This window comes from Martes martes (genome assembly GCF_963455335.1).
Source record: "Martes martes genome assembly, chromosome: 9".
Taxonomy (NCBI): domain Eukaryota; kingdom Metazoa; phylum Chordata; class Mammalia; order Carnivora; family Mustelidae; genus Martes; species Martes martes.
Genome location: NC_137896.1, coordinates 9,277,801 through 9,302,095, shown reverse-complemented (window position 1 = coordinate 9,302,095; position 24,295 = coordinate 9,277,801). Strand labels below are relative to the sequence as shown.

Here is a 24,295-nt window from a genome sequence, read left to right as displayed (position 1 = left end):
AAAATCCAAAAATGACTTCAGCCAAGGTCATTTTTCAGTCAACTATAGAACAAAGCTTAGGAACCCAAGCACCAAAGTGAAGTCAAACGCCCTCAGAATTGTATTACAATTCTCTGTCGTGTTAAATCTAAAGAGAAAGTAAGAGACTCATTACCTTCTCATTTATTTCAGACTTAAGCCCGTAGATGTGTAACTTCTCCCGGCTATTAAAAGAAATATTCTGGGGAACAGAGAAAATGAAACAAAAGCGATGCGTGTTAGAACAGAAAGGATGCGCACACGGAGACAGACGTGTGAGGATATTTACTGCATCATTGTTTGCAATAAGGAAAAACTGGAAGAGACTTAAAAAGCCACCAAAAGGCAAGTGGCTTTTTGATGTACAATGTACATCACAGTGTGTCCCATCGATCCCTGGGCTATTGTGTATAAATGGAAAAGAAAGCGGCTGACTTATGTATGCCAAGTTGGAAAGATCAGCAAATCGAACTGCTAAGTGCAAGGAAAGAAGCCCCTGTATGGCATGGGAATATTAATTTTACTTTATTTATTTGAGAGAGAGGGAGAGATCACAAGTAGGCAGAGGGGCGGAGTGGGGGGGGAGCAGGCTCCCTGCTGAGCAGAGAGCCAGATGTGGGGCTCGATCCCTGGACCCTGAGATCATGACCTGAGCCGAAGGCAGAGGCTTAACTCACTGAGCCACCCAGGCGCCCAGGAGTATTAATTTTAAAAACAAGCACAAGAGGGGCACCTGGCTGGCTCAGTCGGGGAAGCATGAGACTCTTGACCTCAGGGTTGTGAGTTCGAGCCCCAGGTTGGGTGTACGATTACTTTAAAATGGAATGGAATGGAATGGAATAGAAACACCCCCACTAAATATATGTGTGCATTTCTGCGTATATTTCAGCAGCTCTGAGTCTCTACGCATGTAAATTCCTATCAGAGATACAGGGACACACACTGGAGGGCGGAGGGAGCCACCTAACATTAGAGGCAGAGGAAAGCGGAAGGGACTTTTAGATTTACTTTACAAAGGATTACAGCACTGGCTTCTTCTACACGTATGTGCGTCTCGTGTGTTCCTAAGCCCGTTTTCACGTGCAGAGGAAGCACTGAAATCCAATACCCTCGATGCAAATATATTTCACTCTTCAAAAAAAAAAATCATGGGGCGATTCAAAATTCATCCTTAATCATAACAGCCAGCCAGCCCGTTTGCGGCTCATTCATTTCGCCCAGAAAACAGTGAATGGACACAGCAGGATGTAAATGCTTACGTCTGGAGAAGATGAACTTTTACACTAGTTCTGTCTTTGCAGCTTTCTCAAGTGTGGACCTTACCAATTTCTTTGACCTGCCTTTCTTTTCCCCCCATTCCAATGCATGGCGGTGACAAGGCATTGAATTACCAGTTTGTCACTAATGCCATCGGCTTTATTATTCCTTTGAACAGAAGCTGGGCTTAAAAAGAAAAGTTTTTCTTAATAAGTAGCTGTTCATCCTTTGATATGCACATCTGGATCTGTCTTATCTGCGGCATGCTAATGCTGCTTCCTGCAGATAATGATAAAAGAACAACTCAAAATAACAAAAAAGGAATAAAATGCGCCAGATGCCTCAAAAATAAGGAGGACAATGCATATAAAAGCAACTGGTTTTTCAATTCCGGAGAATAAACTCGATCAACAATTGAAGTAATCATTTTAGTGGTCAACTGGTGCAAGAATTTTTTTTAAGGGATTAGGAAGAAGAAAAAAAAAAAGCAAATATCAGCTGACAACCACCGTCACATTCTGTTAGAAATTAAGAGGGAAATAAACCTACCTACGCTATAAATCACTTAGGAGTTTAATCATGCTTCTGCCCCGCTATGTCGTTTTTTCTTTCCCCCCGCCTTTTCCTCATTTGGTTATATTAATGAAAGGCCAAACAGAAAGATTTTGATTCACAGATTTTTTTTTTAAGAATTATAAAATATTTCAAACATACAGAAAAGTAGCAAGAATAGTGAAAAGAGCATCCGTGTACCCACCATCTGGGTTTAACTACTTTTCCACTTTTCCTTCTTGTCTATTTTTAAGAACACATTTCCTTCATTTTAAGAAGAAACCCTTCCAAGGGTGATTTTTCTTAATTTTGACATCATCTGTGTTCATTGCAAGAAGGTGCTTTTTTTTTTTTAATTAAAATATGATTTCCTCAGTAACTCTCCAAGAAGCCTTCCTCCTGTCCTCCACGTGTAAATGGGCTTGATATTTTGGAAGTTAGATTAGTGTTCAGGAAGAAAGAGCAGGGTTGTGATATATTCAATATACATATATGATTTATCGGTATTATATATAGTTACAGTCTAGGTGATATTCGTTTGACTTATTCTGAAAAGGATGGTCTACTGGCTTTGCCAGTTCACGCCCCTTGCATCTGCCCCATGGCTGACTGTAACCGATGCGTTAACAGGCAAATAAACACTCCCGCTTTACAGAAATTGCTCCATAAGCTGGGAGCTGGGGGCCGTGGGGAGGGGATCGGGCAAAGGTAGCCTTTGCCTCTCCAGCTCAGCTGAAGACTGTGGTTGGGACCCATTCTTAGCCTAAGCAGAGAACGTTCTTGAATTGTTTTCCACATTAGCATGCAGCAAGCATGGGAAAATGATAAACTCCTATTACCACTGTCATGGCAACTGAAAAAAATGGCTGCTTTGGGGGAGCAAGGTCCGCAGGAGAAGAAAAGCAAAGACCCCACCTCTTTCTTCTGTTTGACATCTGTTGTTTAACGTACAAAATTGTATTATCATGACGCAAGCTGCACGGCCGGGACTAAAGCCTGCCTCGAATTGTGAAACCCATACTGCCCCACTCCCACTGCCGGCTCTTTACCAGAAGAGTATATAATTTGACCCTGAACATTTTCACTGAAGCCTGTAAATTCCCCTTCCGTTTCATCCCAGGTACAAAGTGTGAAAGGCCTTGAGAAGGTGCAGCGCGGGGGAGGGGGAAGGGTCCTCTGGAGGGGCGGGTGGAGAGGGAGCTGCGGACAGATTATAAATTATAAAGTAAAAATACTCCATTTACTTTTTAAATGAGTCATTGCTCTTTCCTCCCCCCTTCTCCCTCCCACCCCAAACATTTTGGAATTTTCTAAGCCAGCCGCCGAAGGAGAATTTGTGGACAGGAGAAGCCAGGATATAGGCGGGACTGGTAAACACAGGTGCCTTTGCTAAAGCTTTGACGTGGTTCCAGCAGGTCGGTGGGGAAAAGGCTGGGAGGGAGGGCACCGCAATGCTAAAGCTGGAACTTTCTGCCACCCTTGTCCACAGTTTTTAATTAAGTGCCTGTATCGTTCAGAACCTGTAAAAATACCCGTGTGTTTCGAATGAGGCTACTCAGGGCTGATACTCAGAAAAATTCCATGTTACCCAAACATCTCATTGAAGTAAATCCTTTGTTCTTATAAATGTATATGTGCATATTTTATACATTTTAATACGCATGCACATATGTATATTAATTCACGATAACGCGCATTTAATATACATGCCAACTGAAATGCATATGTATATATTTTAATGAGGACATTCAAATGAAGCGACTTTTCAACATCTTCTTCCCCAGCCTCTCCCATAGTTGTGTCAACAGAACAAACCAGGTACCATTTTGGGTTGTGCTCGTAACACAGCCTTGAAACAGCTGGTAAAGGTTCGCTGGCGCCGTCCTCAAATGGACTAACTTGAAATTTTCATTAAGAGTGCGTTAAAGCTCATCGACGGGAGAAAATCAGGTAAGAGCTTATAAAAGAAAGCACACTCGCAGCATTTCCCTCGGGCATCTGCTAAGTTGGCATCGGGAGGAGAGAAAACAAAAGAGCCTGTCCACAAACCAGGCCACGTTTGCGTGTGGGCAGCTCAAAGCTTCCGCACAGTTTCACAAAGATCCTGACAAGTGTGCCGGCTTGAGAGGGTGTGCGGAAGCCAGAGCCATCTAAGAGGTCAGAACTGCTGTGTTTGTTTTTCCAAATTGTCAGAGTAAAGTTACAATGTGCCACCTGGGTAAGCCCACTAGCTAAGGGCCCGGTAACGGACACAGTAGGCACAGGGATGGGGGGGGGGCGGTGTGTGCGCTGGAAACACTGGAGGAATTCGCTTGGGGGAGGGGAGCAGCCAGGAGCAGGACTGCGTGGGTCACGGCCTAACTAAGCACCCAGGGCTGCTGAGTGCTTAACAGGACAACGGGCTTATGTTTAATCCTCACGTCATCCTCTCTTGGAGGTAGGTATTATTAGTCCCAGAATAATTACAGAGGTGGGGGATGGTACCATGCCATAACCCCCCCACCCCCACCCCTGGCGTTTTACTTCACAGATATTTCAGTATCAGGTCATTTCTGCTCCTGTTTTCAGCTTCCAGTTAGTTCCATCAGCATAATCTTTGTTAGAGGCTGGGAGTTTTACATTTGCAATTCTAGATTTTTCTTTCTGCTGGGTTTCCGGCAGCCCACTGCTGGTTTTTTGTTTTGTTTTTTTTTTTAAAACGTATCTACCGCACATCCAATGAGTCGAGCCCAAGAGGGGCCCTAGGATGTTTCCTGAGAATGGGGGTGAGGGGTCCCTGTGGGGTTTTTCTCTTTGCAGTGTAAGAGTTTGAAAGGCATAACTCTCTGCAGGGGCAGGGGTGGTGGTGGTGAGAGTGTCCTCTGAGCCCACCTTTTCAAATCAGATCTCCACTTTGTCTTTTCACTGAATGTTGAGGGGTCCAATGCGCTTCCTGACAGTCCTCCAATATAGTCATTTCCAAACCTGACTGTGCATCGAATCACCCGGTAAGTGTTTGAAACATGGTGATTCCTCAGGCTTTGCTTCTGATGTATAGGATCAGACCCTGAAGATCTAGAAACTATACTGACTATAAAAGGGCGCTCACTAGAGTCAAAGATCAGAAAGAACTATGAACGCATCAAAACACATAGGAACTGAGTATCATGAGAATCACATTGAATGGGGAGCAGGTCGCCTCTCAGTGTGGACGTGTCGAGAGAGCTCCAGCCTGTGGCCATCCCTAGCCCTCTTCAATGCATGGAACTGATAGCATTTCCTTGTGCCTTTGTCATCTGCTTCTCTCTCCCAGAACGTCAGCTCCCTGACAGCGGGAGCCTTCTCCACGCTCTTCAAGGTCAAGTCATAGTGCCTAGGTCAATGTCTGTACCTTGGAGGTACTTGTTGGTTTGTGCTAGGTGGCTGTCCGAGTGAACGAACTGTTGGACTGATAGAAGTCGATAGGAGGCTCCCTGGTCCTTTTCTAATCTGACCCCCTTACAGTACAGATGCTGAAACACAGCCCCGAGAAAGAGACCTGGCTGGCCAAGGTCTCAGCACACCTGCCACAGTGGCCACTGTCAGCAACTTTCTGCTCCTAGGAAACCTGAGGATATATATATATATATATATATATATATATATATATATTCAAAGATGTGTGCTGCAGCGTTGTTAATGGTAGCAAAAAATGGAAACAAAAGGAATAACTACTGACCCATTCACAGAATATTATACAGACGTCAAATAAAATAAAATAAACCCATAAGCATTGGATGGAAGGAATTTCCATTAAGTATTGTTGAGTGACAAGAGTAAAATGCACTAAAAAGTAAAATAATACCCTGCTTTGGTAAGGCAAGCGGTGATAAATGATCCCTGCCTAGGATTACTTGGATAAAAATATACAATGATACGAATTTAGCTGTGAAGACAGGTTATGCATGGGGGCCGGGTGGGGGGGGGGAGCAAGAATATTAGGGGGTGGAGGGAAGTTGGCAGAAATCAAGAAAAAAAAAAAAAGAAAAATGACCGCGGTATTAAAAAAAATTGTGTGTGATATGTTGATGTTTATGTATTTGTGAAAATTACATAATTATGCACCAAGGTATATAAATAGAAGTTGCTCTTAAAAAACCGTGGGACGCACTTGAAGTGGTGTAAGGAAAATCCACAGCCCTGGGTGTATTCTTTAGGAAGGAGAGATTGAAAATAAATGAGCTAACATTTAACTTAGGAACTCTGTAAGAAAAAGCAACAGAATAAATGCAAAGAACAATGGAAATAAAAGGAAACCACTCTCTCTGACGTTTTTAACAATAGAAATGACCTCAAGTTAATATGCAACGTTAAGAACTGTTCATTATGGGTGAAGGGTACGGGGATGTTCGTTGTACGGGTTTTTCCTACTTTACTGTATTTGCAACGTTCCTGTTAGAAAAATGTGTGTCAAAAGACAAATTCAGAAGAGCCATTCTATTCTAGAAGCAGGAGGCTTGGCCCCTGAGCAGAATGATGGCAATGCTCCTTGTCCCTCCTGCTGACTGCTGCATCCCAAGGCGGGACTTCTCGTTGGTGGAGAATAAAAATGAACAACCGACACCTGATTTTGATTCTCTTCTGCTTGACTGCACGTCTCTTCCTACTGCCCCCTTATGGAAGGCATTTGTCAGAAAATCCGTGGTGGAGAGCATCCGATCACACTCGGTCAAGCCAGGGACTAGCTAGGGGTTCCCTTCAAGGATGAAAGGGGAGAAGGCAGATGGAACGCTCAGCTGCCTGGCTTTGGAGAAAGGAAACTTCCTTCTTCTTTTCCCTCTGGGTTTTTTTTGTGTTTTTGGTTTGTTTGTTTGTTTGTTTGTTTTTTGTTTCTTGTTTGGATCAGTAGCCTCCGTGCCCAGTGTGGGGCTTGAACTCAGGACCTTGAGATCAAGAGTTGCATGGTCTCCCAACTGAGCCAGCCAGGCACCCCATTTCTTATCTCTTTGGATTTGACTCCCATACTTGAGTCATTAATTCTGAAATCTGTCTCCATTCCCAGTCTGTTATGCAGGCTTTGTTCTGGATAGTTCTGTAATCCAGTATACTACCTGCCCTTAACCTCAAACCGTGCAACTCTTCATGAGCCAGACCACAGGTGCCCAGCCTGGGAAAGGCACGTTTGCACCTGTCTTCCTCATAGCCTCGAAGGTAGACACGGACTACCTTGGAGTTCAGGGGCAAGGTCTTGGGCTAGTATGTTCTCCATCTTTTGAGCTAGCTCACTGGGTGCAAATGACAATTTCTCTGAGACTCCGTTTCCTCCTGCATAAAACCAGGATCACAGACTGGGTATATTTCAAGTGTACAGTGCGTGTCTTTCCCATTGTGTCCCTGAGGGCACAGTCTTTGAAGATTTCCTTCACCACGGGTTTCTTAGAGCCTTGAACAGTGCCTGGGACATATACATATTCTCTAAATATTTGTTGAGTTAATTAATTTTGTCTTTTGGTTCAACATTAGAAGTCAAAAGAACCTCCCCTTACTTCCACCCAAGAGGAGATACATTTAGGGGCTTATCTAGAGAGTCTACCTAGAGAGGCACCTGGCTAAGTCTGTAGAACACGTGACTTTTTTTTTTTTTTAAAGTTTTTTTTTTTTTTTTTTTTTATTTGACAGACAGAGATCACAAGTAGGCAGAGAGGCAGGCAGAGAGTGGGGAGGAGGAAGCAGGCTCCCCGCTGAGCAGAGAGCCCGATGCGGGGCTCGATCCCAGGACCCTGGGATCATGACCTGAGCCGAAGGCAGAGGCTTTAACCCACTGAGCCACCCAGGCGCCCCGAACACGTGACTTTTGATCTCGGGGTTGTACGTTCAAGTCCTACGTTGGGGGAAGAGATTACTTAACCGAATGAAATCTCTTAAAAAAAAATGAAGAAAGAATATAAGTAGACCTAGAAGTGTTGGGTTGTAGGGAACTCACACCTTCCACTTTAACTCGACGTCATCCATTCTCCAAAGAGTTCTATCAAGTCCCAAACAAGTCCCTCTGTCCATACTTCTTCTAGAACATGGTACAGACTTTTAAAGGCTCAGCCTTGCTTTTTCTTTTCTTTTCTTTTCTTTTTTTAAGATTTTGTTTATTTGACAGAGAGAGAGATCACAAGTAGGCAGAGAGGCAGGCAGAGAGAGAGAGAGAGAGGGAAGCAGGCTCCCTGCCGCGCAGAGAGCCCGATGTGGGACTTGATCCCAGGACCCTGAGATCATGACCCGAGCCGAAGGCAGAGGCTTAACCCACTGAGCCACCCAGGTGCCCCTTGCTTTTTCTTTAAAGGGGAGAATGAAAATGAAGCTGTTTAGTTTACACAATACCACACCTTTACACTTATTTATTTATTTATTTATTTATTTTAGGGGCGCCTGGGTGGCTCAGATGATTAAGCATCTGCCTTTGGCTCAGGTCCTGGGATCTGGTTGGGCTCCCACCTCAGCGGGGCATCTGCTTCCCTCTCTCCTTCTGCCTCTCCCCTTGCCTATGCTCTCTCTGTCTCTGTCTCTCTCAAATGAATAAATAAAATCTTAAAAAAAAATTATTTATTTATTTGAGAGAGAGACTGTGGGGGTGGGACACAGGGAGAGGGAGAGGGAGAGACTCTCAAGCAGACTCCCCACTGAGCACGGAGCCCTATGTAGAGCTTGATGGCATGACCGTGAGATCATGACCTGAGCTGAGATCAGGAGTAAGGACACTCAACCGACTGAGTCACGCAGGCGCCCCTACACATTTTTATTTTTGCTATTGTTGGATACTGACATTAAGTTACTACCCTAGACCTCACTGCACATGTCCCCTCCTGGGAGCCCTTTCCCGAATCCCTGTATAGGTTAGTTTCCTCGGAAGTCATTCTCTATCCCATCTCTCTGTTTATTTCCTTCATGGAACTTTGAAATCTGAAAGCATCGTTTTGATTGTACTTCTTTTTATTGCTTTCTCCCCACGGGTCTATGAGGCCTCTTGTCTGGTCTTGTTCACCGCTGCACCTCTGGTCCTAGTTCAGAGCCTGGCACAGGGTAGGAATATAAAAAATATTGATAGAAGAAAGAGTGTATGGCTTTTTGGAACAGCTAAAGCCAGGGGTACCTGGGTGGCTCAGTCTGTTCAGTGTCTGACTTTGGCTCAGGTCATGATCCCAGAGTCCAGGATTGAGCCCCGCATCAGACTCCCTGCTCAGTGGGGAGTCTGCTTCTCCCTTTGGCCCTCACCCCTCTCTCATGCTGTCTCTCCCTCTCTCGCAAATAAATAAATAAAATCTTAAAAAAAAAAAGCTAAAGCCAGTTTAGACATTTATTGAACATTATTTATTGAACATTAGACTTATTATTATCATTTTTGATCTTCACAGTAATAGGCAGGTGTTCTGTCAGATAACCCTCCTCCTTCATTTTGCTCTTTTTTTTTTTTTTAAAGGATTTTATTTATTTATTTGACAGAGAGATAGAGAGGGACCACAAACAGGGGGAGGGGCAGAGGCAGAGGGAGAAGCAGACTCCCTACCAAGCAGGGAGCCTGATGCGGGGCTCGATCCCAGGAACCTCGGATCATGACCTGAGCCGAAGGCAGCTGCTTAACTGACTGAGCCACCCAGGCGCCCCTCCATTTGGCTTTTTATCCCTTTTAAACTGGAGATTTTTTAATTCATTCAACAAGTGTTTGCTGATCGCTTGTTACGTGCCAGTGACTGTTCCAGGAAACCTGCTCAGGGAATGAAGACAGAATTCTAGGTCTGCAGTTTTGCTGGAGGTGGGCTGGGGTGACTAAGGCAGGACCAAATGTGAAACCTGGCTTCACAGAGAGAAAATTTTCTTCTCGTAGTGTCAAAGTAGTGGTAGTGATCAGAGCCAACATTCGTAGGATGTTTACTCTACGCCGGGCGCTGAATTAGTTGCCTGACGTGAGTGACAGATTTAATCATCGGGAAAAACATAGCAGGTAGTTTCTACAAAATGCAGTAACCTCTAGGAGCGTTTCACCTCCCTGAATCCTGTATATGTGTGTGGGGACAAAAGAGAAAAGGAAGAATGGTTCACGTGACACAGGCGGTCATGTGCACCAGTCCAGGGAAGAGAGCACGATGCTTTCCCTGGTCCCGAGTTTTGTCTGGTCCCTCCCTGCTATCCTATCATAGCGGAAAGGATGTTCAAGGTTGGGCCTTTTTTTTTTTTTTTTAAGGTTAATTTCTGATCATACTTGATGTCCACCCCCTGTACACTGGCTTTTAGGACTCCTCTGAAAATGAAGGCTCAGAGGGGCTAAATGTCTTCTTTGCAAAAATTATATGTCTGCAAAAGCAGATTAACCATGATGGGGACCCAGACTCTGATTTGACTATATCTCTTAAATTTAATACGCCCCCCCTCCATGGTTCATTTCCTTGACACAGGTGCATGCTATGAGCATTTTACTGCTTCATTTATTATCTGTTCTATGGATCATTTCCTCCAAAGAACAGAGCTAGCGAACTCCAGGAGAGGTTTGCTAAAGATCGCAGGGAAGAGTCTTTCACTGGAGGCCTATTTTAAAAAATTTATTTGACAGAGAGCAGCACACAAACAGGGGGAGCGGCAGGGAGAGGGAGAATCAGGCTCCCCACTGAGCGGAGAGCTCAGGGAATGGGGCTCGACCCCCCAGGACGGTGGGATCATGACCTGAGCCAAAGGCAGACGCTTAACCAACTGAGCCACCCAGAAGCCCTATACAATAGGTTTTAGACTGACTTAGATGCATTGTATGCTCTGTTTGGAGACGGGGAAAGAAATCAGGACGTTTATTCCAAACCCAGGATTCTGTGACTATCTCATTGTTACATAAACTTTTTTTTAAAAAAAGATTTTATTTATTTATTTGACAGACAGAGATCACAAGTAGGCAGAGAGGCAGGCAGAGATGGGGGGGGGGGAAGCAGGCTCCCTGCTGAGCGGAGAGCCCAATGCGGGGCTCCATCCCAGGACGCTGGGATCATGACCTGAGCTGAAGGCAGAGACTTTAACCCACTGAGCCACCCAGATGCCCCACGTAAACTTTCTTGATCATAGAAATCACTTGCTAAAAAACAAACAAAAAATAAACAAACACACAGTCAAACAAAAAAACATGGTGCCTGGCACATAGTAGGTACTCAGTAACTATCTGTTGGATAAATGATTGAAATAAGAGTTACAACTGTTTTTTGTTTGTTTGTTTGTTTGTTTAAGTAGGCTCCACATCCAGTGTGGAGCCCAGCTTGGGGCCTGAACTCATGACCCTGGGATCAAGATCTGAGATCAAGAGTCGGCAGCTGAACCAACTGAGCTACCCAGGTGCCCCACAGTCCTATACTTTTTAATGTATGTTTGTATAATCATAGGGAAAATATTTAAAAGCGTTTACCAAACTGTTTAAAATGGTCCTCTTTGGGGAGGATGGAACTATATCTGCTCTTAAAGTTCTTGAATTTTAATAATTGAATAATAAAACTCTGGTTTTAATAGTTAATTTTAACAATTTAATACAACAATAATGGTTAATAATGGTTAATAATTTGATACTTTTAATGATGGAGTAAACAGAATAATTTAAATAATTTGAAAAACAAAATGCTGGGAAAGTGATGTTTTTTTTCTATAGCAATCTGCCAACTGAGTTTGGTTTTTTTTTTAAATACACCTGCAAAGTATGCATCAAATGCCTGCCTGATACATGCCCACTGCCAGGCATTCTTGGAACACGAAGAAGCCCATTTCTGCCCTGGAGACACATTTTGGCCAAAGACATATGCTATTCCTGTGTGAAAACTTAACAATATGGGATTGAAATCACAGCTCAAGACGACAACAGAAAGGACATCTGGATTACTGCCAGGGAGGGATGGGGGGAAAGTCATCCAGGTGGTCTGTGGGGAGAGGTCTAGGAGGGACCAGGGAGGGAGACAGGGATTAAAAAGGCTTAGTCCAATAATCCAGTAGAAAAATGAGCAGAATATCCCAGGAAAGGAAATTCAGGTAAGTCTTAGACGTATGAAGACACCCAGCCTCACCGCAGCGAGAGAAGGACAAACGGAAACCACGATGTGGGACCATTTCCCATCTCTTGAGTGGGCAGAGGAGAAGCCAGTGTTGGTGGGTCCCGTGAGCCTGAGGCTGCGGGAAGCAGGCCCACCTCCCATGCCACTGGCGGGAGGGACTCTCAACTAGTGAGGTCTCCTGGGAAGATAACTTGGCAGCAAAACCCAAATTAAACAGGCACATACCCTTGAACGGAGAAATTTCAGTCCTGGGGTTATCCTCTAGTGTACTTGCTCATGGCCAACCTGACCTCTGCACAGAGCTAGTCATTATGGCATTCTTGGGAGAGCAAAGATTGGACGAAGAAAAGCAAACTAAGTGTCAATTACAGGGGACTGTCTCTGTCAGTTACAGGAAGAGGCACCAGGGGGATAGTTTGTAGCCACTGGAAAAGATGTCTAACATGTATTGAACATGCCATACATTGTTAAAGTCTCGTGTACTTCTTAACTCATTTAAATGTTTTATTTATTTATTTGAGAGAGAGAGAGAGAGAGAATGGGAGTCAGTGCAAGTGGGGGGAGGAGTGGAGGGAGAGAGAGAGAGAGACTCTCAAGCTGACTCCTCGCTGAGCGCAGAGCCCATCGCAGGGCTTGGTCTCACAACCCTGAGATCGTGACTTGAAATCAGGAGTCGGATACTTAACCGACTGAGCCACCCAGGTGCCCCCTTGACTCACGTCATCTTCTCAACAACCCTCTGGAGTAGGTTTGGTTTTGTTTTGTTTTATAACTTTTTAGTTAAATTCCAGTTAGTTAAGATACAGGAGTAGGATTTTGGTATTATTACCCCCGCTCCCAGATGAGGCAACAGAGACACAGAAATCCAGTAACTTCCCCGGTTGGTACACAACTAGTAACTAAGAGTGTTAGTGTTACGTGAATAAAATCAAGGTATAGAACAGTCAATAGAGCACACTCATGTTTTTGTGGAAAAGGGTAAAAAACAATACGTAGCGGTATGTGTGTCTATCTAGGTATGTTTGTGTATACTTCTAGGTACATTTATGCTTTGATTTGTTTCGAACGTCTCTGGAAGGAGACAAGACAATCGTAGAATCTATTAACTGTGACTGCCTCTGGGGAGGAAAGCTGTTTCTGGAAGACAGAGTAAGAAGCGGGGTTTACTTTATACTGTACAGAATTTTGTACCCGTTGAGGTTTTGTAATACGTATTTGCAATATCTATTCAGCAACTTTAAAATCTTTAACTAAAAAAAACTTTTTTGAGGGCCACCTGGGAGGTTCAGTGGGTTAAACAGCTGCCTTCGGCTCAGGTCATGATCCCAGTATCCTAGGATCGAGTCCCGCATCGGGCTCCCCGCTCAGGGGGAGTCTGCTTCTCCCTCTGCCTGCTGCTCCCCTTGCTGGTGTGTGTGCTTGCTCTCTGTCTTGGACAAATAAATAAATACAATCTTTAAAAGAGAAAAAACACTTTTTTTTTAAAGATTGTATTTATTTATTTGACAGACAGAGGTCACAAGTAGGCAGAGAGGCAGGTGGGGCGGGGGGAAGCAGGCTCCCCGCTGAGCAGAGAGCCCGATGCGGGGCTCCATCCCAGGACCTGGGATCATGACCTGAGCCAAAGACAGAGGCTTTAACCCACTGAGCCACCCGAGCGCCCCCCAAAAACTTTTTTTCCTAATGGAAGTAAGGAGAAGGAGGTGGAAGTCCTTCCTACAGGTTGTCTCTTGACCTTGTCCTGTCCATCATGGTAACTGCCAGGGACACATGGCTAGTCAACGCTTGAGATGTGATCGGTCCGGGTTGGGATGTGCTGTACATGTAAAGCATACACCAGATTTCAAAGAATGAATATGAAAAAAGAAAAGAATGTAAAATATCAAATTAATAATTTTTTGTATTGATAACATGTTAAGCTATATCCGGTTACATAAAATATATTATTATAATTAATCTCACCTGTTTCTTTTTACCTTTTTAAAAGAGAGCTTCTAGAAAGTTTAAAATTACACATGTGGCTCCCATTATATTTCTCCTGGGCAGCCTGGGTCTGAAGGTCTCTTAAGGTCTATTGATAACACAAATGCTGTAGGGATTTACATTTGAAAGGGGCTTTCCTAGAATCCGTCTCCGGGAATTTTCTTCGCACAACTCTGGCAAGATAGAAATTATTATTACTGTTCCCCAGTTACGGAGGAGGAAGTAAAGTGCTCCTTCAGAGTCTTTTATGTGTTCTTTCGAGTGTATTTTTATCCCAGAACACCGAGCATCTGGGAGGGATGAGGAGGGCTGCATCGTTAAATGCAGCGGGGAGGGTGGGGGGAGGTGGGGGGGCGCTATTCCGTTTAGTATCTTTGTAGGGGCCGCAGATAAATCCCTCTGGTTAGTGACTTGTGATGGAAATGACGCTTCTTAAGTTACAGGGGTCCTGTTTTGTACTCATTTATCAGGTGGTAGTTTTTTCTATTTTTCCCATCAAGACCTTTTCTTATATCCAAACTGATTGCCATTTCAGGGCTAGGTAGGGGTGCTAGAGAACACTGTTTCACCAGAGCCGTTGGGGGGAATATTTCTGGTTTTTTGCTTCCATTTCCAGACCACCAAGTTAAGTTCACGTTGGCCATCTTTTGTTCACAAACCCGCTCGGACTTGATTTTCACGGAGGCAATGGCTGAGGTGGCTCGCGATGGTTTTCTTTGGTTTGGTTTCGTCTTTGAATGAATGTAGGGTTCATAGAAGGAGGCTGTATCTCTCCCACACGCTCGGCCTTCCCTCAGGATAGCTCGGTGAGGGCAGCAAGTAGAAAGATGTCTAATGTGGAAAAATCCAGCCACGGAGAAGCTGATTGTCACGGCCGGAGCTGCGTGACCGTGAAATTTGAGTTGGGAATACAGCCCCAAAAGCGATGTATTCTGGGAGTGAACGATGTAGGCGAAGGCTGAAGTTGTAACAATCCCAATAGGGGACGTTCACAATGGAGGTAGATTTTGTGCTGAGGATCAAAGTCGGCATTCAGAGTGACCGTTGCATATATGAATGCCATCCTTTTCTATATCACAACAGAAGAGAAAATGCTTTCAATCACCCTATGGCGCACTATTGATTATGGGGGTGTCCTGATGTCAGAGATGTGAAAAAGTGGGCAAAAAGGTTTGAATTATGATCGGTGAAACCCAGGGTCAAAATGACATCCAAAATCCCTTAAGGAAGACCCCAGTTTCAGGATGGACAGCTCTGAACAGTTGTCTCTTTGAACAGGTGCTGGGAGAGCTGGTTACAGGTGTGGAGAAGACAGCCCCGTTACGGTGCATTTTTAGACACCTGGGCCCTGGAGGGGAGCTGCTGAGCCCTGAAAATGAGGCACAGCCAGAGGCTCTCCCCCCAGAGTCACACCAGGACCCCTTGAGCATGTCCCTGTGGAATCACGTACGCTTGTAACCTTATTCTCTGTCTTTAATTTTCTCAGCTCCTCTGATAGAATTCTCCCATAAATGTAATGTTCATATAATGCAAGTATTTACTCTGGGCCGGCAACTCTATTAACTACGTTTTGGATTAAATCATTTAAAGCTCACCATACGCCTGTCTGTGGCGGCTATCACAGCCCTCGGTTTACGGGTGGGAAACTGAACGAAGCACAGAGAGGTCAAGCAAGAAACCAAAAGTCACACAGGAGAGGATTAGCAAGTAGATGGAACAGGCTAGTGCTTGATGCTCCATTTAAGGAAGATACTATTCAGTGTCAATACCAGTTAGTCGAAGTCCAAAAGGCAAAAACTAAGGAAAAAATATCTTCTGTCTACAGTCCTTCACAAACAGCAGAAGAATTTCAGCAAACTTTAGAAAAGGGACAATGACATTTGAGATGTTTTAAGCTAACCAAACCTGAATGGCCAACTTTCAGCAGCCTGGAGGAAACATATTTTTCTTTACTTAGGCAATAATTCCTTGATTTAGTTTCAGAAGGTCATTACTATCTCAACAATACGCTTACTCTATAGTTATAAGAAGATGACATAAACAAGATGATTTTCAAATAAACCATTGAGATTCTAAGATAACAGTCCCAAGACTTAAAACACAGATTATATAAAAGATATGCAGGAAGGAATTTATAGTTAGGACCTCGTGATAACAGTTGTGTTTGTTGGCTCAGCAGAAATGAACTAGGGGTAATTTTAAGGATATGCTTTTTTGGGAACTCTGAGTCTGGTTTAAATCTGTGGTCACAGTAAAAAGAATACTAGATGTGATCTCCCCTTTGCAATCGCAAGAAAGAAATCTAAAAAGAGCAATTACTTATGCAGCTCTTTATTTTCCCTTGACAAATGATTCCTTTCTTCTAAAACACAACTGGAATCCATTTGCATCTGATTGAGTGCGTTCATGTTTAAAACCCAAAGAACTGGGGTGCCAGGGTGGCTCAGTGTGTTAAAGCCTCTGCCTTCGGCTCAGGTCATGATCCCAGGGTCCTGGGATCGAGCCCCGCATCGGGCTCTCTGCTCGGCGGGGAGCCTGCTTCCTCCTCTCTCTCTGCCTGCCTCTCTGCCTACTTGTGATCTCTGTCTGTCAAATACATAAATAAAATCTTTAAAAAAATTTTTTTAATTAAAAAAAAAAAAACAAACCTAAAGAACTGTGCCTATTGTGAGCGTACCTTTGCCAGCCACTGTGTTAAGTTCTTTAAAATATTAGCTCCCTGTCTCCTTCCAGGAACCCGGGGGAGGTGGGTGGGTCAGATACAGTCCTATCTTTCCTTCATGGATGGCAGGTTAGGCTCAGAGAAGCTAAGCAACTTTACCCAAGTCACACAGCTAATAAGTGATAAGGCTGGAATTTGAACTCAAATCTGTAATTCAGTCTCTCCATGCACTTTGAAAGACAGTAAAAAAAATATATATATATGGAAAATTTAAAAACTAAGAAATTGTCTCCTGTTAGGGATTATACCGTGTCTACCAGGGCACGGTTCAGTCACACAAATGCCTCAAGACTGCTGTACGATCATATGCCTTATGTAAAGTTGAAGGCACTTGCATTTCTCACTCTGTCAAGTGAGTCAGGAGAGGAAAACGCTATGACTATCCCTGCATCAGAATGTTTTCAACTGTAAGTACCAGCCAGTGGTCTAAACTTGGCTCAAATAACAAGGGTATGTTTTATTTTAGTTAGCAAGAATCTGCTCGAGGACTGGTTCAGGAGATCATCTGTACCATCTAGAAACCAGCCTTCTCCATCCTTCCAGCCCATCATCCATCAGATTGGCTTGGTCTGTGAGCGAGTGTCCTCATGGTCACAGGACAGCTGCCGAAGCCCCAGCCCTTCCTCCCACAGCAGGGTCAAAGGCAGGAAAGGAGGCATCTATCCTTGAGCATCCATCTTTATAGTGGAGGAAAACCTTTCTGCAGAGCCCCCTTAGTAGTATCCCCCTTTTTATCTCTGTGTAGTGTTCCCCTTTTATCTCTGCGGCCAAGACTAGGTTACATGCCCACTTCTAGAACTATCTCTGGCAAAAGGGCTTGATGGCTGGCTGTAAACGTCGTGGAGGCTTACTTTCCTTGAGTGTCCACCTCCAGATGCCTGAATAAAACTCTCGATCTGATAGCAAGCAAGAAAGGGGAAAAGGCAGCTGGGTAGGTAAGAACTTCAGCCACAGCACCGTTTCAGGAAAACATCACTTGTGACGCTGGACGATCGCCACTCACTTGAGAAGTCCCTAGACTCTCCCCGTGTCTTCACATTTCAGGCTTTACAGTTGCCTTGCTGCTGCCAGTGAGATACGGTGAGATGCTAACCTGCCAGGTGGGATCGTTCCATTACAAAAATATGCCTGGTAATGAAGATGTCCAATTACAGATAGTTCAATTAGTGAGACAAGCAGGGTGTATTTTAACTAGTAACTCAATGGGGGTTACTAAAGATGGAAAGAGATAAATTTAAAGAGCCGTAAGCTTGACAAAGGAAAGGGCATGAAATCAATTTGTATGTAAATTGCTCCCAGTTAGAAGTTTCTAGAAGGTGAGAGTTGCACAGAACACCTTTTCTTCCAGGTTGAAATTCTTCCCAAGACCATCCTGCCGGCTTAAAAGCAGCTGAACACTGACGTCAGGAGTGGAGAGTTTAATTGTGAGAAAAAGAAATGCCACCTTTCTGGCTGGTTTCCAGGGAATGAAGAGAAAAGTACGCTGGGTGCCATCTGTCGTTACTCACTAGTTCTCTTTCCAAGATGGGCCGTGGCCGCACAGTCCGCACCACTGTACTGGGGGAGAAGTAATACTACACGACAAAGAACTGAACGGGTGGTTTTAGCATCCAGCTAGTGGCTTAAAGCAATCCTTCCCTAGAGATGTGATGTTGGCTTAGTTTCGGAGAGGAGCTGATGGTCGTGAGGCAGGTGGTAGTGATGGCAGGGAGAGCAACAGTTGACATTTCCAGAACATCTGCTCTAAGCCAGGCATTGTGCAGAGTACTTTGGTGTATAAAACTGGAATCACACACTGGGTTGCTATGAACCCAGTGACCCAATGAGGTGGACCCCTGAGTTAGGCCCATTTTACAGATAAGGATGTTGAGATTTATTTATTTATTTATTTTAAAAGATTTTATTTATTTGACAGAGATCACAAGTAGGCAGGGAGAGAGAGAGAGAGAGAGAGAGAGAGAGAGGAGGAAGCAGGCTCCCTGCTGAGCAGAGAGCCCGATGCAGGGCTTGATCCCAGAACCCTGGGATCATGACCTGAGCCAAAGGCAGAGGTTTTAACCCACTGAGCCACCAGGCACCCCAAGGATGTTGAGATTTAGAGAGGTTAGGGGTGCCTGGGTGGTTCAGTTGGTGAAGCGTCTGCCTTCCGCTTAGGTCATGATCTCAGGGTCCTGGGATTGAGCTCTGCGATGGGCTCCCTGCTCAGTGGGGAGTCCGACTCTCCCTCTCCCATCACCACCCCCCACCCCCACTCATACTCTCTTTCTCTCTCAAATAAATAAAATCTTAAGGGAAAAAAAAAAAAAAAGAAATTTAGAGAGGTTCATTAATACTACTGGGAGTCCGAACACTTAAGCCTTAGTTCTGGCCCTACTACTAATAAGCTGTAAAACTGTAGGGGGTTGAATTGTGGTTCCCCCAAAAGATAGGTCCAAGTCCTAAGCCGCCTGGAATCCTGGACCTTATTAGGAAAAAAGATCTTAGCACACGTAGTAAAGTTAAGGGTCTCGAGATGAGATGATCCTGGATTATCTGGATGGGCCCTAAATGTGAGGACAAAAGTCCTCAAGAGAAGCGAAGACGGGGCTTCCTGGCTGGCTCAGCTGGTAGAGCCTGTGCTCTCCACCTCAGACTCGTGAGTTCGGGCCCCACGTTGGGTGTAGAGAGGACGTAAAAATAAAATCTTAAAAAAAAACAAAGAAAGAAAGAAAAGAAAGAGAAGGCAGAGATACAGAGATGAAGACGGTGAGAAGACGGCAGCTTAGGTCGGAGGGATGCGTTGAGAGCAGGAAGAGGCAGGAAGGGGTCTCCCCTTGAGCCTTTAAAAATTTAAATTTTTAAATTTAAAAATTTTAAAATTTTTAAAAAGATTTTATTTATTCGAGAGAGTGAGAGCACAAGCAGGGCGAGCGGCAGGCAGATGGAGAAGCAGGCTCCCCATGGAGCAAGGAGCCTCATGCAGGGCTCGATCCCAGGACCCCAGGATCATGACCTGAGCCAAAGGCAGACCAACTGAGCCACCAGGCCTCTCTACAATATCTGTTTTTAAACAGAATGATGGTGTTGATAGATGCTACTCTTTTTTCTTTTTGAGAGTTGAGGGGGAGGGGCAAAGGGAGAGGGAGAGAAACTCAGGCAGGCTCCACACCCAGGGCAGAGTTCCACGTCAGGCTCAAACTCACAACCCTGAGATCATGATCCGAGCCGAAATCAAGAGTCACACGCTCAACTGACTGGGCCACCCAGGTGCCCCAGATAGATGCCACTCTTTTGATTCAACATCCTTTTGGCTTGTACAATAAACAGCTGGACATTCCATATCTTACAAAACACATTTTCTTGGGAAATTCTAATGATCTAAGACACCTGAAATTCTGGGGGAACCGCCCAAAGAGGTCGTCTGTCCAGTTTCTTCCGGTTCTAACTCAGAAAGTGCGTTTCTGCGTAGCTGGGCCTACACGATCCTCTAGGATGTAGGAACTCTACCTCTGCGCATTTATTGGACATCAGTTAGGACCCACCAGGATGACGTCTATTTTGACCACCACCTACTTGGAGGATGAAGTGAATGTATTATAAAGAGACAAAGATGGCTTTTGGGTAGCAGGTGTCAAGAAAATCACCTTCAAATTCTGATTTTGGCTCCTTCATGTATTTGTTTCCTCATTCATCCATTCATTCATTCACAACCATTTTTGGAGCTCATGTCTGTGTGCACAGGGTCAGCACTGCGTTAAGCAGATCCTGCCATTGTGACCTGTTCCCTGAAGTGCAGGAAGAGAAGATGTAAGAACATACTATCATTTCAAAATTTAAAAAATAAAATAAACTAAAATAGAGTTAACTCATACATTGTTTAAGGTCCTGGCAAAGACTGGATTTAAGCCCAGTCTAATTCCCGAGTCCGCACTTTCAGCCACTGTTCCAAACTACCTCTCGCTAGAGAAGGAATTGTTACATAAGATAATAATACCTGGTTTCATTTTTTTACCTCTTCATATTGCCAAGAACATGCTTTGTTGCATCCAACTCTCAGGGCAGCTTGATGGAAAGGTACTGGTTTCTTGATTCCCGTTTTGTAGAGGAGAAGACTAAGGGTTAGAGAAGTCACGTGATTGCTCCCGACCACCCAGCTCTGAAAAGGCATGAGCCCGGCTGTCAGTGAGCTGAGTTTAGATTTCTTTTTTTTTTTTTTTAAGATGAAAAAAAAATTTTTTTTAAGATTTTATTTATTTATCTGAGAGAGAGCGAGCGAGAGCACTGGAAGTAGCAGAGGGGGAGAGGGAGAAGCAGACTCCTTGCTGAGCAGGGAACCTGATGTGGGGCTCAGTCCCAGGACCCAGAGATCATGATCTGAGCAGACGCGTAACCGATTGAGCCACTCAGGTGCCCCAGAGATTTGTATTTTTAAGTAATGTCTACACCCAATGTGGGGCTCGAACCGACGACCCCAAGATCAAGAGTTGCATGCCCCACCGTCTGAGCCAGCCAGGTGCTCCAGCGGGCTGGGTTTAAATCCTGGCCTGGTCACTCTCTGGCCGTGTGCTCTTGGGCAAGTTATTTAGACTTTCTGAGCTTCAGTTTCTGCAAAATGCTGCAGAGGAATTCCCACCTGTAGCTCTGGTGAGACTAGGTTAGAATAGGCTTGAACAAACTGTGGTCCTTGGGCCGAGTATGCTCCACATCTGTTTGCATATGACTGTGAGCTAAGAATGGTTTTTGCATCTTTAAATGGATGGGGGAAAAGAATCAAAAGAAGAAGAGTATTTTATAACACACGAAAATTATATGAAATCCAAATTTCGGTGTCCGTGAAGTCTTGTTGGCACAGAGCCCACCCATTCCTTTACACGTTGCCTTTGGTCGCTTTCATGCTGATGGCTGATCAAGCAGTTGCCACACAGACTGTACGGCTTGCAAAACTTACAGTATTTACTCTTCCCAAAGTTTGCTGACCCTTGGATTAGATGACAAATATAAAGTCCATACTGGGTACTCAATAACCATTATTATAAACAGCAACAAAAAGAATGATGTATTGATGGAAATGTCCTGTAGACCTGAAGTCAGTGTTGAAAATGAGAGTGAATTTTGGTAGGATTTGTCATTACTAGGAGAGAGAGAGCAGTTCCCCACTGAGTGATTCAAAAGCCCAAAGATCCGGGAATGGATACTTATTTATTGAATAGAAATCGACATGCCCCCCACTGTTACCCCTTATTGCTTGCAGATAGGTACCTTTTGACTCTTGTTGTAAGCATTTCTATAGACTTTTAAAAATATTTTTTAATTTAATATTTTAATTTTAATAATTTAATAATTTTAATAATTTAATTTTAATTAAACTTTAACATTTTTTTAAAGACTGTATTTACTTACAGTCTACCCCCAGATGAAAAGAAACCTCAATGCCTAACATTGCAACAATAATTAAATGAGCTTGGGTACATTGATATTAAGTAAAATCATATTCACCTTGTGCAAATGAGCATGAAGAAGATTTGCAGGAGCATGGGAAAGTGATTATAATATAACGGTAATTGACAAAATATGATCTACATTTTGTAGAAATAGAAAAATATATTTGTATGTATATATATAAATGTTATGTATCCTATATAATATTAGAAATACCCCCATAAGGTTAACAGAAATTAAGAAAGACTATAAATAAAAACACAAAATCAGGGGCGCCTGGGTGGCTCAGAGGGTTAAGCCTCTGCCTTCGGCTCAGGTCATGATCTCAGGGTCCTGGGATCGAGCCCCGCATCGGGCTCTCTGCTCAGCAGGGAGCCTGCTTCCCCCCACCTCTCTCTGCCTGCCTCTCTGCCTGCTTGTGATCTCTCTCTCTGTGTCTAATAAATAAAAAAATAAAAAAAAACCCCACAAAATCAGAATTGTTTCATATGCAGTAAAATTCAAGAGGCTATGCTGTCAGTTTTCTATAATAATTTTTAAAAAGTTTTTATTGATTATTAAGTCATCTCTATGCCAAATGTGAGGTTTGAACTCACGACCCCGAGATCAAGAGTCACATGCCCTTCCATCTGAGCCAGACCAGAGCCCCAGTTTTCTATTATAATTTTTTAAAAATCGAAAATTACCTCCTTGTTGGTCCCCTATCTTAGGTCATTTTATTATTTAAAATGATAAACCTACATATTTCACCTTCAGAAAAGTTTGTTCATTATTTAAGACAATACAGACTTAACTAGAAATTTAAAATTATGCTCACATTCCACGACCTCCACATTTTTTTAATTCTACCTTTTTTTCTTCCACAATTACAACCAACTTAAACTTACCATGTGTGTATTTTCAAAGAAATCTAACCGGTGCTACGGGTTTCACAAGTATCACCCCACACGGGAAGCAAGAGGAATGTTTTCTAAGTAGCCAGTGGTTACACTTCGGAACTAAATCAAACCTGTTTTTCCAGCTTATAAGTAACCCTCTAATTATGCAAATAAAAGTACTACCTAAAAGTTAGGTTAGGAGAGGAAAGTCTGAGTAATTAATCCCGGTAAACAGAACGTTATCTTTTTATGTGAGCGTGCATTTCACCAACCAGGTGACATGAAAGTTAAAACCAGGTGAGCTTATCAGACCGCGTGATTAAAGACCTTACCATCCAACCGAACTAAACCATAAAAGATTTTGTGCTTTTATACTTATCGGTCGGCATCCTGAGTTGAGCTTACATACTCTAAACCTCGAGGTAAAAACATTCGTGTTCATCAGCGTTCACAGAGAACTCTGATCTCCTAATGCCTCTGTTTTCAGTCTAATCATGGGTTACTGCTTAAATGAATACTTACACGTATGTGCATTAAAACGTTAACAGTTGTTAAACAGTTGAGTAGTAGGATTTCGGGTGATTTTTCTAGTTTCCTTTCCTCTATTTTTCTAATTTTCTTCGATGAACATGTACTCCCTTTATAGTAGACTAAATAAAAACATAAAAACAAAATACTTACCATGTCATTCAATGTATTTAGCTACTCAGAATGGCACCTCGTCGTACTTCCTCACGTCTTCCTCTCTTTAGAAGCAAGAGGCTGAGAGCTCATTGGTAGATGAACCATAAATAGAAAAGCATTTTTGCAAAGTACAAAATCTGAAAAAAAAAAAAAAACCAAAAACACCCACACCCAATATGTTAATAATCTTACGGGTAGGCAAGGCATTTTCCTTTCCTGGGTGTATCACAACAGGTGGGAAAAACACAGCTTTGCCAGTAGTTGGATATGTGCCCATTGGCAGTCTCTTTGCACTGTTTGGGTCTCAACTCTGCCCTTATGTTGAGAAAACAAACATAAGGCATAAACAACGTGTGTGGCTGTGCGCCAATAAAAATGGGTTTAGCGGCGCCTGGCTGGCTCTGCTGGCAGAGGGTACAACTCTCGATCTCAGGGTTGTGAGTTCGAGCCTTATGTGAGTATAGAGATTATTTAAAAATAAAATCTTTAAAGAAAAGAAAAAATATGTTAAAAAAATAAAATCTTTAAAGAAAAGAAAAAACGTGTTTAAAAAAATTTAAATTTTCTATGATTCTCATGTGTCATGAAGTATTCTTCTTTTTCAAAAAGATTTATTTATTTGAGAGAGAGAGAGAGAGAGACCACAGGCAAGGAGGGGCAGAAGGAGGGGGAGAAAGAGAACCCCAAGCAGGCTCCACACTCAGCTTGGAGTCTGACGCGGGGCCCCATCTCGCAACCCTGAGACCACAACCTGAGCCGAGGCC

At 43.6% G+C, this 24,295-nt stretch overlaps 1 long non-coding RNA gene across 1 annotated transcript in view; it reads right to left on the bottom strand.

Annotated features, from left to right (window-relative positions):
- The window catches only part of LOC308348941, a 79,452-nt gene extending 55,703 nt beyond the window's left edge, over positions 1-23,749 (bottom strand). The window contains exon 1 of the long non-coding RNA XR_013967403.1: positions 23,529-23,749. This is a non-coding gene — a long non-coding RNA (uncharacterized lncRNA). The remainder of the gene's footprint in view (positions 1-23,528) is intronic.
- Positions 23,750-24,295: the final 546 nt, after the last annotated feature.